Source organism: Dicentrarchus labrax, unplaced genomic scaffold, assembly GCF_905237075.1.
Source record: "Dicentrarchus labrax unplaced genomic scaffold, dlabrax2021, whole genome shotgun sequence".
NCBI lineage: Eukaryota > Metazoa > Chordata > Actinopteri > Moronidae > Dicentrarchus > Dicentrarchus labrax.
This window is the reverse complement of record NW_026136715.1, coordinates 22,116,380-22,132,349: the sequence shown is the minus strand read 5'-3', so window position 1 is coordinate 22,132,349 and position 15,970 is coordinate 22,116,380. Positions and strand designations below refer to the sequence as shown.

The window sequence follows — 15,970 nt, the reverse complement described above, 5'->3', positions numbered from 1 at the left end:
CATACAGATTTATAAGTGGCCTAGATGAGCTTCTTAATCAGAGAACATTACTGTGGATGTTGCTTTATACAGGGTGAGAAACAAAATCATGTAAGAGGACTTCTTCTCTACAAATATTTATTTCAAAGAAAGGACTGAGAGAAGGATTAAGAGCAGCACATTTGTGGATTTCAAAAAGCCAATTTTAAAGGTTGTTTGACCCTTTTAAATAATAACTTGTGTTTAATTTGAACAAATTCTCTCATAGTTCCTACACCATAAAGGAATAAGGACAACAAAACTTATTTTATACAGATAAAATGTCAATCTCATCACCCAACCTATCACAAATAATCAAAAATGGAACTCTAATAACTAGGCTCAGGGCACTTTCAATCCCTAACATTAGAATCATATTCTTTTAAATCAAAAGACTTGAGAAGGATAAGCTAATGAAAAATAAACATTAAAAAAAGCTTCATAACGCAATAGGGGAGCAGGTATGAAGGGATATAAATCACAGGATGGTCCAGTGGGGTTTGGTAGATTTTTGGGTTAGATGAAAGGCTCCACCCTGATGACATAAGGAGTGGGACAGGCAGTGAGATGTTCTGGTGCACAAGAGGATAGAGGCAAGAGAGGCAAGCTGGAGGACAGAGCCAGATTAAACTAATGAGAGTGAACAAGCAGAGGACAATTGGGAGAGGAGCTGCTAATTAACCCCTTGGTGAAGGGGAGCAAGGCTTGGTAAGCTTCCCAGCATTAAAGACTGAGCAGAGGAGGCCTACACTTACTTCTCTGTGGGTTCCTTGGTCTTCTCAAAATATATCTTTTCTCATCTGGTTTTCTGCCAAATGCACTGCGCAAATGTGTATATACAGGATGAAGCACTGTACATGCTGTACAGGGGGTCAGCACACAAAAAGCTACACAACATAAAGCAATCCAGTACAATAAGCCTGCAATACACAACTGTCTTTGCGAAATGTATAATCAGGGGTTCGACTAGCTGTCGTTACATTACACTGTTAGGTTCTAATTGTCATTCTCATTATGTATGCAAAAAGGGTCAAAATAACAAATGATCATCTATGTGACGTGTTTGGCAAGCACAGCAAACAAAATCAAATGATAAACACATTCTGTCAGTTATGGGGTTTTCACTTGCATTTTGCCTTGGAGTATATAATGTGTTTTTTTCCACTCTAGTTTTTCATACTAGTCCTGACCACTGTCCCAACCAATAGTACACTCATGTAAAATCCCTTTCATGATAAAACTTGAAGTTAGTGAAACTAACATGCTAATCTTGACGCTGAAATATTGTGCTATTAATTCTATGTTGGAAGTTGCCCAAACTGTACCAAGCTTCTTCACAACTTAAGCAAATGAACAAAGCAGAAAATATCTTGTACATTGGGAGTTTGAGTGGTTGTGTAAGATGTAAAAGGGATAATGTATAGCACTATGTAATCAGCTATAGCAATATTTACAGCATCAACCATTGTGATACATATTTTTTTACATATTGCCCAGCTGTGAGACATAGACACACAGCTATGTATTAAGCAGAAAGTAGTGTTCGAAAGGTGGGGTAGAGATGGTAGGCTTAATAATTTACGCCCTCATGCTAGGATACCAGCTGCCCCACCCCTTGCATTTGTGAGGGATGCATCCCGTCTCCCCCATCTGATTGTTCCTGCTAGTGCTTCAGAGTGCCATTTAGGTTGTGGTTGATATTCTGCTCCTAGATACAGTATGGAAGTACAACAGGATATGGATGGGACCCGTTTTTGTTGCAAGTCAGTCGGTAGCTAGCTGTGGCAGTGCCTCGACTACTGATCATCTGTGTCAACACGCTGCCTCCACCTTAATACGAGTGCATAGCCTCTCTAAGCAGGCGTTTCCTTTTTAAGGGTGTTTCCCTAGCTATGCTCGTCTCTCTTCCCTTTGTCAAAACATTGAGCGGATGTGGCGACAGCGCACACGCTTTACAAATACACTTGCTCTGTGGTTTCTGCTACTACCATTGCACTTGCCAGTGTCCATCCAGGCTTTGAACCAGGCTATGCAATCAGCTACATTACAATAACAGGTCACACAGGACATCCTGACAGAGAGGCTTATGCTAACAGACAAACGTAGGGATAAAATCAGAGAGAAGGGTGGAGGATCAGCAGGAGGCGCTGTGTGTGGTGCTGCAACAGAGGGGGATAGGCTAGCACTTCACACAAAATTAGGTCAGTCTGACTTAGATTAGGCCTAGCCCATGCTGCTAAACAAATAATCAAAACAGACTGAATGTAAGATGCCAAGTACACTGAGTGGAGATGCCATGAGACGAGTCATTTTGTTAAGCTACTAGGAGTACATTCCTAAATGAAAGAGGGAACCAAGAGGTATGCAGCAGTAACCACGACTAACCGATACCTAGGATAGGTATTATAATTTCTTTTGTACAGATTTGTTGATGAATGCTCAAATTATAATATTACAAGTGCAAAGAAGAGACTCATTGTTAAATACATTATGAACTTGGAAAATGATTCAACACTATTAGAAATGTTTTACATTTATCATCTTTGCTTTGAAATTGGTTTTCCACACAATTGGAACCAGCTACATTTATTTAATTTTTGTTTTATCCATGTGGTCATTTTGGGTGTGTCATCTCAGCTTGGTAGCCTGTGGACTGATCCTGATGTCATTATTTTAACAGCCTTTGTATACAATGTAATGTTATCCAGGGGTTTACAAATTAGACATATGCCTCTCACTTTAAACCCAGGCCAGATACTTAAAAAGTAAAAAAGTATCTAGTTGGATTTATGCTGTGGTTCTGCACCGTCTGTGTTCATTGCAGAGCCTGAAGCTACGGAGACTTGAAATATATTTACAATATTTGATCTTTTTTCAGTGGTGACTTTATGTCACAATAGTCACATAAGGTATTTGCAATGCATGAACAAACATACAACTTCAAACAGATAACCTATTGACAGTGATCTGATCTGCATCACCGTATATGCCTGGTTTCACCCAACGTGGTTTGGATACTGCAACTAGTGTGAAAGCCTATGGTTATGGTGCAAGGTGTGTAAAAACAAAACTAAATCTGAAAGTAAAACAAATGTCATCCTTCAACATCCATGGTTTGAATATGCACAGAGAGCTCAAAAGCAAACAAGGTTACCAGACTGCATTTTAACTTTAACAAGCCATGAAAATCAGTGTGCTGTTTTAAAATGTCAGTTTTCATTTAGATGGTTGTACAGATTGTACTTTGTCAAAGCCAGAATGGTGAAATGGCAGATAGTTCTAAAACCCCTATTCCTGGCTTACAGTGGGACTGCACTTTCAGGTCTTGATGCAACTGGAATGGCTTTTAGAAAAGCACTCTGTCTGGAGAGAAGCCACATCATTTCTTCTTCTTCTCTCCATCCATCCATCTAGTGGAAGAAAACCCTCTGCAATATTTAAAAGCATTCTCCCACCCCTGAGCTTTCTCACTTTGACTTTGGCAAACCTCATATATTGTGCTCAGTATCTCAGGTATAACCAGTAGTGACAGCTTAACCACGGCATTGACTTTCTCTAACCAGCAAACATGCAACATTTTGATTAGTCAAAGTAATTTCAAATGGCTAGCAGTTTATAACAGAGACCTACTCTGATCCAAATGTTCAGGCATTTCTGATGGATTGTGTTGGCTTAATACTTGATCCATTCCCAAGTTTTCTGAGGTGGAAAACACCTTTACATTTTTGCTTTTGGTTTCAAAAATGTACTGGAACTTCATAGTGGCAAAGTAGAGATAATGTTCAAAACCTACTGCCACATCACCTTGTTTTAGTAGTTGCCCTAGTTTAGGCTAATTGTGCACTGTGAAGCTGGGTGATGTAGAAAGATAGTCATAGACAGTCATATCATACTCAGTATGGGCAGTTACTCGATATAAAACATGTCTGATTGCATTCTGAGGTAATAAACATGATCAGAAAATTCCTGATAACTATTACTTAATGTCAGACTTAATCTTCAACATTTACATACTTTTTACGAGTGTAAATCAGAGGTGGAATGATATGGTAAGTGCATGGGTCGTGTTTCATTTTTTTTTTTGTCTGGTTAGTGGGTGAGGGTCCGTCTAAGTGCTGTGGGGAAGTGATGCATGGTAAATGTAGCTGAAACACAACCAGGTCACAAAGAAGGCAGGAACAAGGGGGCTGATGATGCAGTAAAAGAAGACAGAAGGGGATTGCTCCAGGACATTTCTTAAAAGCCCCATCCAATCTCACTCACTTAGTCATTCTTTCCAACACACACTCTCTATTCGCTTGGTGTTTTTCGACCAAACAGGCAACGATAAGGCACCATGGAGGAGAAGGATGATCCGTACTCTCCCTGTCTGGCTAGCATCAGTATGAATGAATATGTTATGAAATGTTTAAATTTCGGAGTCAGAAAATAACAATACCAAAAACAATTTGGAAATGTAATTGGCTGAATATAACTTCTAATATCTTTTTGATTTAATATAGTATGCCAAAATTCACAAAAACACAAGGTGTTAAAATGGTGGAAATTTTAAGGTGTAATATAAACACACTCTGAAATAAATTTGCAGAGGCAAAGTGAGTGGAATACTTGAGTAGCTACACTTAACAGGACAGCCAAGCCTGGCTTTGACCCTAGTGGCAAAGAGGAGACTGGGTGTAGTGTTTTTATTTGTTTATGGTAAAAGCAATTTGGGATGTCTTAGTGGCTGCCCTGGAAATGAAGCTGTGAGATGATGAGCAATGTGCCATGTACTGACAAACTGTGGATTATTCCTTTAATTACTGCTCTGAGGAGTAGGTGCATTTCGCATCCTTATGGGTCTCAAGAAGAATGGCTGAACAGAAAATGAGTGGCCTCAGGCCACATAACCCATTTTGCGCCATTGAAAGTAGAGCAAAATCTTGGGGCTACAAATGTGTATGCATAAGCTGACACAGTTCTGATCAGGATGTCAGTTTAGGCGCACAATTTATCTAACAGAAAAATGAAACAGTACAGTACAGCAATTTTCTAACTTGAAGAGGCTGCTTGTACCTTTTCCCCGAACAGTTTTCGGCACCACTTTCACCTTCCATTCTGATGTAAACTTCGAGTGGAATCGTTCCAGAAGGATGGTATTTGTGTCATGTCAACATTTGGCCACTAACACATCCATACAGGACAAACATGGGCTCAGAAGAATGACACGTGCATTAACAAAACACCTGACGCATATTGGCTTTATATGCTTTCAATTCCTATGTGATATTAAGTCCATTGAAGCCTCATATTTCAGGAGCAGTGAAGGGCTGGCTTAAAAAAAAAAAAATTTACGGGACACATTGGAGCTGCATGTGTGACACAAAAACCTTTCCACATCAGTAGACTTGGAGCCGGGGGCAAGTGTATGGTGAGATCCTTGCATTTCCTGAACAGTCACACTACCCAAAATCTTAAGAAACTGTACTCTTAATGACAAAATGCAGTTATCTAGTTTCTGTTACTGAAAGTATGCTAATCAATGCAGTTCTAAAGCCACTTTGTTTCCATCTTTATGTATTTTTAAACAGACTCAAGGTTAGGTGTATTGGTCGCTGTAACTCGCCTACAGACAGAAGTGAATGTAACTGAGAGTAATTGTGAATGGCTGTACATGTGTCAGTCATGTGACAGACTGACAATCTGTTTACTGCCCAATGTGAGCTGAGATAGGGGCCACCCCGTTATGATCCTGCACAGGTTACGGGTACAGAAAATGGATGGATGAATACAGGTTTTATGTGTCTAGGTGTTTTATGGCCTGAAATGACTGGATTTCAATGTTGCTGCTTTTTATGTCATGTTGTTTTACGATTTAGGTCAAAGCTTCATTAAAACAAGCTCTGAAAAGGCTCAGGTGCAAAAAGAGTTTTTAATTGATAGTGATCCTGCCCATTATTTCTTGTGGCTTTCCTTGTATCTTACTGCACTTTGTTGTACACATAGATACAAACTAACATATTTTAATGCAAACCTGTATATTTTAACTGTTTTTAAACTCTACCTGAATCTAGGTCAGGGTATCAAACCTCTATTTAGAGGCACACTGACCATGTTTTTTTAAAACCCAATGCAGGTCCTGTCACATTGCTTGCTGACACACACTGACATGTGATAATTGAAGCTGCTGCCTGCTGTGCACTTATTTACTTGCTCACAACATTGCCAGCAGACCCTGCAATATTGTGGTAAGAGTCCCTCTTTTCAGAAATAGATTGGGGTTCAAAAAGATAATACCAAATTAAAACTTGGATCATTTCTTGTCATGCTTATCAGCTCAGGACATCCGTAGTTGAATAATCAATTGTTATAATTGTAATTTGACTTTAAATAAAATGAAATTACAACTTTGTTAAATAAAAAACTTTACAGTTCACATTTCTATTCAGAAAATAAAGGTAATGAGACACACTTAAACTCTAAAAATACACGAAATGAAAGTGAAAGATGTTCCACTATGACTTGAAATAGTCTTGGGCCTACCTGCAAATATTGTTGACACAAGATGTGGAATTTGTGTTAACTGTCCCTTTAACTGGGCACAATTTTATATGTGCCCTCCCTCAATGTGGCAGTCTGCTGTGGGTAATGTCTGATGATAGGGGACATAACATCAATGGGAGTGACAGTGGAGTTTAATTGATTGATTAGTGAAACATTCCATGATGCGGTGTGCTCTTACTAGACAGGATGCATTGTTGGTAGAAATCGCAGGCATTGGCTATTGTAGAATAAGTGACCCCTAACAGGCAAAACTAGCTAAATGAAAACTACAAATATAATACAACATAATTCACTAAAAGCTGGTGTGTAATACAATCCTGACCATCACAACACTGAAAAAGCACAAAGCTCAAGGCAAACAGATTCAAGATTCAAGCCGATTTTCTTCATGGGATGGTATGAAAACAATTAAGAAAATTGTTGATGATGTTGAAAAGAAAACTAAAAAACAGTCACATACATTAACAAAGGTATGTTTTGTGCTTGGACAGCCGCACAACTAGCTTTTCATAGAGATAAATGAACGAGTTAAATTTAAAAAAGGAAAGGAAGGTCAGGCTTGCCCAAAGCCAAAAGCATGACTTTATTTAAAACATAAAATACTCTCCTTTGATTGCATTAATAATCGTACCCCTCCCCCCGTGCTTTTTCTCCAAGCTTCCAAGAGAGGAACAAGCGTGTGTGAAAAGTCACATGACAGCTAGCCCACTCCTTTGCTCAAGTGACTATGGCCTTTCTTGCTTTAAAGAGGAAGAAAACTCACCAATACTGGCTGTCTTTCCCCGTCATCTTGGGATTCAGGTTTGGTCACATTTTCCCTGTGGCACTCAAATGTAAGGGCTAGAATGTAAATAGGCAGAGAAACTGTCTTCTATTCAAAGCAGAGCAGGCACTGAGGTGCATATGCAAAGCAATACTGGGGATTGTGATGGGCTTTCGGCAGGGTTACACAGTGTCTGAGTGCTGACAGGCTTGTGTGTGGGTCACTAAGCGGCCCTGGTGCCACTTACTTTGACTATTCAAAGCAGTGGCAAAGACCTTTTGGCCAGTGGTGACAAGCTATGTATCCATAACAGCACCTACAGTCAAACTACAAGCAAATCTTAAACTTGGGTAGAATTTTTTTTGTAATGTGGACCCTGGGTTAGCTTGGAGAGAAAAAAACAAAACAAACGGGCAAGCTTAGCAGCACAGTGTAAAACTTAAGTCAAATTTTTAGAATACACTGGCCAACATATCCTCATTTTCTGTTTCATTTTGGAGAGTCTGTTATTTAACAGACTAAAGTCAGTATCATTAAATACCCATTTGTTATATTTGGAGCGACGGTTACATCACATTACAACCATTTAGGTTACTAGATGGAAACCTGTGTTGAGGATCCCATTAAGGAAAAAGCTGACCTGAGTCACACCCTCCTTCAAACCTGGCTGGGAGAACTGTTGGGACATGGTTTGTGTCGACCCATTCAAATACAGACGTTTACCGCGCAACACTGTATGGATCGGAATGGTATGGTATGAGAGAGAAATCACACCTAAATGAAAAGCTATTTTTTATACTCAAAGATATTTGAAGCATGTGCACTGGAAAACTAAGTGCAATGTGTAATAACTACCCAGTGTCCTCCTCTGATGTGCCCTCTGTTCTAGAGTCAAGGTAAAGAAACACACTGTCTGTATTTTGCCTTACAAACCTTGACATGGGACGAGTAAGTGCACACGTGGCTGATCACATGTTGTCTGCGCTAACAATAATTTGTGTTGAAGATTTGATTGTTTGTGTTCAAATAAAGTTGGACCTCCTGGTGTCAGCCACTTCAAGGTAGTAGTGGTGTTGGTGTGGTTGGCTCAACAGCGAGCTAGTGTCCACAGAAAGGCCAGCAGTATACTACACTCATAATGAAAACTGCCCTGTTCTCACAGACAGAAATGCAGGTTTGCAATTAAAAACAAAAACTGCATTGGTCTTAGGCCTCTAGTCAGAACTTTCACACAGGCATTCACCTTGCCAATGTACAATTGCAATGGGTCATGTGATTAGTTGCATGTGTGCACATTTCCGATTAACCTGCAGATTTATCGATTATATTAAAATTAGCTAGATGTGGACATATGACAGGATTAATCAGTGCTAGAAGAGTCAAGAAAAACTCTGCAGATAATGTTTATTAGCACCTGTGCGTCTTGCAGGTAAATAGAGATTGGGACACTTATCACAGAGATTACCTTAGTACCTCTACATGCACAGATTAATTGAAGAAGAATAACTGAAAGTACCCAGTCAGCAGTGGTGCTTGACCAGTAGCGCAGAAGTGAGGTAACCAGCATGTACAGAAACCTCCAACGGTCATATTCGGATTCATGGCCCAGATGGGAAATGCAGAATACACTCTATAGTGTCCGAAATACATTCGTCATGCAATTAGGGCTGGCCCCTTAAAGCTGAGAAGACCCCGGCCAGAGTCGACTCGCATTTTGCCAGTCGAATCAATGCACTTTTGTTTTTTAGCTGCGTCATTACACACAGAAGAATGCAGGAGTAACAGCACAGCAGGCTATAAACTTTATACAGTCACAAAATGACCACAATCTAGCAAACTGTGATGGAAGCAAAGAAGCTTGATAGAAACGGAGGGCAGCGCCATGTTGGACAGTGCAAAGCAGGACTCCACACGGTCGGCTGTTCTGACGCTCTCTGCATCTGGTGATGGCTTTCAGTAAACTTGGCTAATGGATGCTGTACACAAGTTGTAGTAGCTTCTGGGTTTGTATTTGACCAATCAGCAAAACTCAGTACTGCAAACATATTAGCTCCTGAGCCATTAGAAAGTACTACCTCTGGAGCAGGGACTTTTTGTAAGACAAGAACAGTGGCACAGGTACTAAATTTAGACCTAGGTTCCGCCAGTTGATATGCAAGTAAAGTCCCTAAAGTTCCTAAAAAGGTTCCATGGTTCCTGTGGTTGGAAAGAGCTAGGAGCCTCTTCCTCCTGTATTATTAGATGCGACTTTCAATGCAATCAAAGCCTATGCTGACTGATTTTGTTTTTCAGTGTTGGAATTATTATCAGCATCATCCTTTTCACTGAAACCCGCAAATTCTACATTGTCCTTGTGTAGAGGGACAGACCTGTTGTTGTGAGTACACTGGCATTTGCACCCACTGCCCATATTCGACAACCTTTGAGAATATGCAAAACTTTATTTTGAAAATAGTGTTTAACTCTATGTCATCCGGCACTTAGGGTTGAAAATAACACAGACCTGGAACTAGTGGTAACTGTGTGTGTCAAAAAGATGTGTGGTGTGTATGGTGCGCATAACTAATACAGCTAAACTGACCATCAGTACCACTGTATACTCGGCTGCCAGTAGACAAACTCTGTCCTTGGAGCTTCTGACCAAGGTTTTGTTAAAAAGGCGACAGAGCAACAGAGAGCTGCAATTACAAAACCTTCCGCCCGACATTTGCCTATAGAAGCGCAACACACCCTGATGAAACTGTTTCAGTTGGGTATAGTAGGAAGCTTCGTGGGTGAAGAGGAAAAAGGATTTAAATTGCTCGACCACAATGCATCAGACCTAGGAGCAAAGTAATGGAAGCCATAATGCATTGGCCACCACTAATGGCCCATTTAAATTAAGATACAAGAATAAACTTGAATGATGAAGAGAGCTACGCCTTGGAGAGCAAAGAACAATGGATAAGCAAAGGCCCATGTATTAGAAGACATGTTGTCATGGGTGTTTTTACCCCAACTGTTACACTATAATGATGGAATAAGAAGGAAGGAAAATAGATGTTTGACAGAAAACTGAGTGTTGGGGCACCTTATCATAAAATGCTATCCTCGACGCCTCTCAAAAGTCATTATTAAGATAATTGCAAGACCTCTGATCCCCATCATCCTTTTTTAGAACATTCTGTGTTACCACCTCTGAACACTTTATTAAATAAATAATTATTATACATTTAAGTTTAAAGTTTTCAGACAGGCACTGGGCTCATCAATACCACACTTCACTGCACAGGAGCATATAAGGCTGAACGATATCATTGTGTACTACCGCAAAAAAATTACAGTAAAACAACAAAATTATTACTACAATTTAAAGAGCGCATTGGCTAGACAATGTATACCCTAGTTAAGGCTTTATTCCACAACAATAATTTTTTTCCCAGTGCTACTAATAGGCTCGGCAATTCTAACAACAGCACCACCGATCATGGTAGAAACATTCGATATACCATTGATAACTGACAGTGCTGGAGAATGTACTACAACCGATTCTATCACACATAAAGATATTTCTAACCAGTCATAGGCTACCTACAGCACATTTAGTCACACATTCGACAAGACCATCCTAAACAGGACTGGGGTACTTAAAGTCTGACACAAAACAGACTGGTGGTGATGTATATTGTTAACACAAAAAACAAAGTGTCTCTTAATACCAGCAATTAGACCCATCCAGTGGAACAAGCAGCGAGGTGTTCAGAGAAACAAACTGTAACATTCATATCAGTTTTATTTTTATGGCCAAGACATGGTGACAACTCGCTGTTCTGTGGGACCAGTTAGGGTTTCTAAGCAAACTGGATGACATTAGAGCATCTTCACACTGCTAAATGGGAGCTACATTAGGGTAGCTATTACTAAACCTTACTATGTGTATAGTGTACACTGTACAAGCTAGTATATTGGTGTGGTAAATTAACTTTTTAAAATGCAAACAATCACATCTACCTATAGGATAAACATTCTAATTCAGCAGCCACTCAGTAGTAATTAATTTTTGTGCCCGACATCTACCAACCACTTTCACATTTTACCAGCTTTTGGCTGGTGGCTGTTGCTAACTTTCCACCTTGTCACTGGATTAAAAAGTTGGGTAACACCAGTATTTATACTGCTTGTGAATGGTTTTCATATCTATAAATTTCTCTGTGGTAGCACAGAACTGGCTACTCAATAGAAAACCTTGGGTCATTTTACCAACAGTCTGTCCATATTTTTCAGGTGCTTGTCTCAATACTTTTCTGTCTTTTAAAGAAGCCTAGTGGACATACAGTTAAAAGCAGGATCATATCAGAGATGAAGAAAAATCAGCACTATCACTGACCAAAGCCTGATAATCCCAGACAGCGAAATCCACAGACTAAGAATTTAATCCCATTCATATCCTGCACTTGCAGATTAAAAAAAATACAGATCAACTGGATGAAAATCCTTATTTAAAAACAAAAGACCCCCCTCCTGGTGCAAAAGGCTAATGATTCAGGTTTTAAAACACATGGTCCTTATGTTGTGGTGACACTCACCCTACTGACAAGCTCTGATGTGTACAAACCCAGGAACAAATGTCCTTCAGACACACATTACTGCCATGTAGGCTTTCAGACAGGCTTGTCTCACACCACTTGTATCAACACAATTTTTCAGAAATGCCTGCTGATCATGCCATCACTGTCCACCAGGGCCACTGGACAGAACATCAAATACATTCTGGGTTTCAGTACATTGTGGGTCACATCCAGGTCACGAAAGCTGATTAACATTAAATGGAACAATGTTTTACGCTTAGTTTGATTTGAATGGGTGCTCTTTGATGTGCGTACAGGTTGTTCTCAAACTAAAACTACTATTGATAAAAACTTAAACATACTCTGCCCAGTGCTTTGTATATGCTTTGTCTTTTATCTGCAGTGGATTAAACAGTGAGAGCAGTTAGGATAAAAGCCTCAAGTCCTGGGCTGGTTAATTCACAAAGAAACAATCTAATAAATCACAGCAGCAAAATCTTAAATTCCAGTGAAGCTGAGAGACATACCTGAGGCAGCAGTTACAGAGCTGTCTCTGGTATGGTGTTACCAATCTGTGATTGACAGAAAAAAAAATTATCTGAAAAATAGATTGAGAGCTTTGGGTCAATGCTTGAGAAGTAAACGTAATCAGGAAAGTTAGCGGCATTGTAAATTTGCACAATTTCAATCCTACCTGAAACTGATAAACTACATAGCCAAACAAATGAAATAAAAATACCTACTTACATAGTGGAGTTCACATGAACTCGGGCAAAAAGACATGTGGCCGTCACAGAACAGGTGAAGTTTTTACAAATAAAAAGTTGAATAAATATATTTGTTTTGACAGAAGAAAAAATGTGGGGGAAAAAAATCACTGCACTTAAATCCAGAGCATAATCTCTCTATATTTTTTTATTTAGAGATTATTTTGTTAAGCTATTCAGTTACATTTAACTGTGAGTTCTAGTCAGGACTGAGAAAAATATGTCCCATTTCCCTGAGGTGTGGTTACAGATGTTTCAAATCTGACATAAAAATATGTAAATTTTATTTTTATTTCTTACAAACCATATATTATAAATATATTATTATTACCAAATATTTATCATAGTTGCCATGTTCCCTGGTATTCAGGTTCACAATCAAGATGTACAACACCCCTTCCCCACCATGTTGTCCTGTATCTGAGGTGCACATATTGGATTCATCTGGCCAGGAATCCCATTGGCTTTAAAACCTTTTTAATACAAATACATTCTGTACATTTTTACGATGGGGAAATCAAAGAAATCTAGTCTGCCAAGCCTGGTCCCATCCGATGCTCGGCAGCTGTCTCTCTCAGTCTGAGAAAAAGCGGTGATGAAAAAGGCTTTGAACGCCATCTTGTTCATTGCAGCTGCTTGGGCCCTGAATACAGGAACCCATTCATTCGAGGAGGCGGAGGGAGGGGGCATACTGGCAAAATGAATTCATCTTTGTGAACCGGTTAATACAAATAGCTCTTTTAAGAAACACCGAAAATTTAATAAAACGACTAGAAGTCGGCTATTTTCAGCAGTGTAATCTTTACATGCAATTTCTTGACACTGCTGGTCAATAACTTCGTCAAAGCGGTAGGCTACATGTATCTTGCCTCGGCGCTGGAGGAGGCGCTCAGCTCGGCTTCCTGCGACAGCCCGTCTGACTAGTTGCTAAACCATCTTTCGAAATATTTACCACCAAATAAAAATCTCCGATCTCCTCTCGTCAACTTTAACACCTTATGCCGGTGTGCTGACTAGGATTTGATGCTTCACCGTGGATCAAGCGTACCCGTTTTACATGTTACAGCTTGAAATACTACAGAGCAGCGCGGCCCGGTGGGGCATGGTTACTGTAGCTGCTAACAACTTGCCCTGCAACCTACCCGTGATCGAGATAAACAGATTGTCAAAATCCACTTAGATAATCTCGTTTTCACATCATTAAAAGAAGTAGCTCAAATTGAGGCCGAACCGTGTGTTGGAAGACTGAAGCTGGTTTACCACTCATGGAGCTAAAATGGCTATTGCCACTACCAGGTCCACAGCGGCGCTTATTGTCATTTTCCCATGCGATCTTATTTGGTAACAGATGCACATTTCTAGCGTTTTAGTGCACTTTACAGAAGAGTGTCGCTAACGAATTAGCCATTTCCCTTTCGGCACAATCAGTGAATGACTGGATGGCTGACTGCAGCCTAAACGTGGGAATGTGAACATATAGCTGTGGCATACAGTAGCTATAATCCATGATGGTTTGGTTTCGATTCACTGAATTAAACACTGTTAGTTCAACGAGCCCGTTTAAACACAGCCTGGCAAATAAGTGCCCACAGATGGGAGATTCAGCATTACGTAAATATTTAATTTTTTGCAAGGCTAATATTAACGCTTCAACACACGAGTTTTACATTTAAAAAAAAAAAGCTGCACTCAACAACAACACTGTTCATATTCACTAAGGATACAGGCAAATTGTTCTGGCTGCCATGTTCGGGACATACACACCCAGATCAGCCATACCAGGCTGAAAACGTAGGCTGTGGCCACTGCTGGCTAACTTGTATGGACTGGCTACAGAATAGTGGGGGTGGTGGTGGTGGTGGTGATTCTGTTGGTGAAGTAGCCATTTTTAGACTCCCTTCGTTGTCAATTGCATGATGCCACAAATTTTCAACAAGAGTGGAAGTAAATCCAAACTCTGCTCGCGTTGGTTTGAGTTATGCAAGTGTAATAAGTTGCAACTACGTAATCATCATCTCAAACAGCTCGCCTAGGGTTAGTCAACAATAAACAGAGTAGCAAATGTGCCACCAATTAGCTTACCAGGTAATCACTAGCTATCTATAGAGCAAAGATGTGAATAAATGTGGGCCGAGCCAAAGTGTTGGTGATGATTGGGAGCAATATTACGTCTTGGCTGAACCCATATTGAAGTATTGCTCGGGTAAAATGGATACTAAAGCAAAGCTGACACAGTTGAAGCTAGATCGCTTATTTCTTGAGAGAGGGAGAAAGATACCCGGACGTTGTTGGAGAGGGGTGCTGGCTAACCTGCCGAGCTGTCACCAACTAACCTTCTAGTTAACATTAGCACTGGCCATTAACGACCAGCTTGCTGGGTAAAAGCATCAGATATATAAGCAGTTGAATATTGTTGTGGTCAGTTGACACCTGGGTCAACGCAGTGCGTTAAGTTTCTCCAACAGTGACCCCCCACCCACTCTATTGGCAGCAACGACTAGCTAGCAGCAAGCTAACGGCAGCTAACTCTAACGGAGAAGCCACTCAACCCAGTTTAACCCCTTTCGTTCATCTTCCCTGCTCGACAGGCTAGCCAACTGCACATACACTTAATGCATTTCCTGAAGCGCAATTTCAAATAACAATACACACCCTTACCCGCTTTCAGTCGAGGGTATCCGTTGTTTATATCACATTGACTGGAAACAGCTAAATCTTGTCTCTCCTCTCTCCGCCCAGGCGCTCAGATTTAGCTAGTTTAGCTACCGAGGAGCGGCACTCCCCGAACCCAGTTTTTGACCCGCCGAGGGGGGAGACACACCGGCACAGAGGCGCAGAGACAAGGCGGTGTTCACCCAGATAGACGTGTCAGAGTCCCGTTTAGGCGTTCTTCCGTTTCAACGCAAATTCCAACTCAAAGCAAAAATCCCTTCTTGTCTTTCCCACCGTCGTCGTCCCTCTTTTTTCTTCCTTCACGCCAGGATCTCAGTCGCTTCTTCCTCCGGCCATCAAACAGCAGAGATGGGCGCGGTAACCCTGCACTCAGGTCTGGGAAACCCCACGTTACGGCAGCGTCACAACGTACGGCGAAGGGTCGGCGACCACTCCAACAGATCAGGAAATACTGCCATTTTTGGTAACACCAACACACCTAGATTACATTTACCTTCCAAAACACTATTTTTAATTGTACAACTTTGTTAATTTGAAGAGTTAAGAACAAATGTGACCAGAGAATGAGACTTTTCCACGCCAAAGTAGGTTAGAACAACAGCCTTTCTACACACCAAGCCCTGTTTATGCCAGTGGTTTTGAAACTGTGGCCAATATAG

At 40.5% G+C, this 15,970-nt stretch overlaps 1 protein-coding gene across 3 annotated transcripts in view; it reads right to left on the bottom strand.

The window, feature by feature from the left end:
• Positions 1-15,688, bottom strand: part of gnb1a (guanine nucleotide binding protein (G protein), beta polypeptide 1a) — a 33,396-nt gene extending 17,708 nt beyond the window's left edge. Inside the window, exons 1-2 of one of the 3 annotated variants that reach the window (XM_051424912.1) lie at positions 15,297-15,688; positions 12,399-12,443 (exon numbers count right to left, since the gene is read on the bottom strand). The gene's annotated coding sequence lies outside the window, so the exon portion shown is untranslated. Of the gene's footprint in view, positions 1-12,398; positions 12,444-15,290 lie in introns of all 3 variants that reach the window. The other 2 variants (XM_051424911.1, XM_051424910.1) reach the window with 2 other exon arrangements.
• Positions 15,689-15,970: the final 282 nt, after the last annotated feature.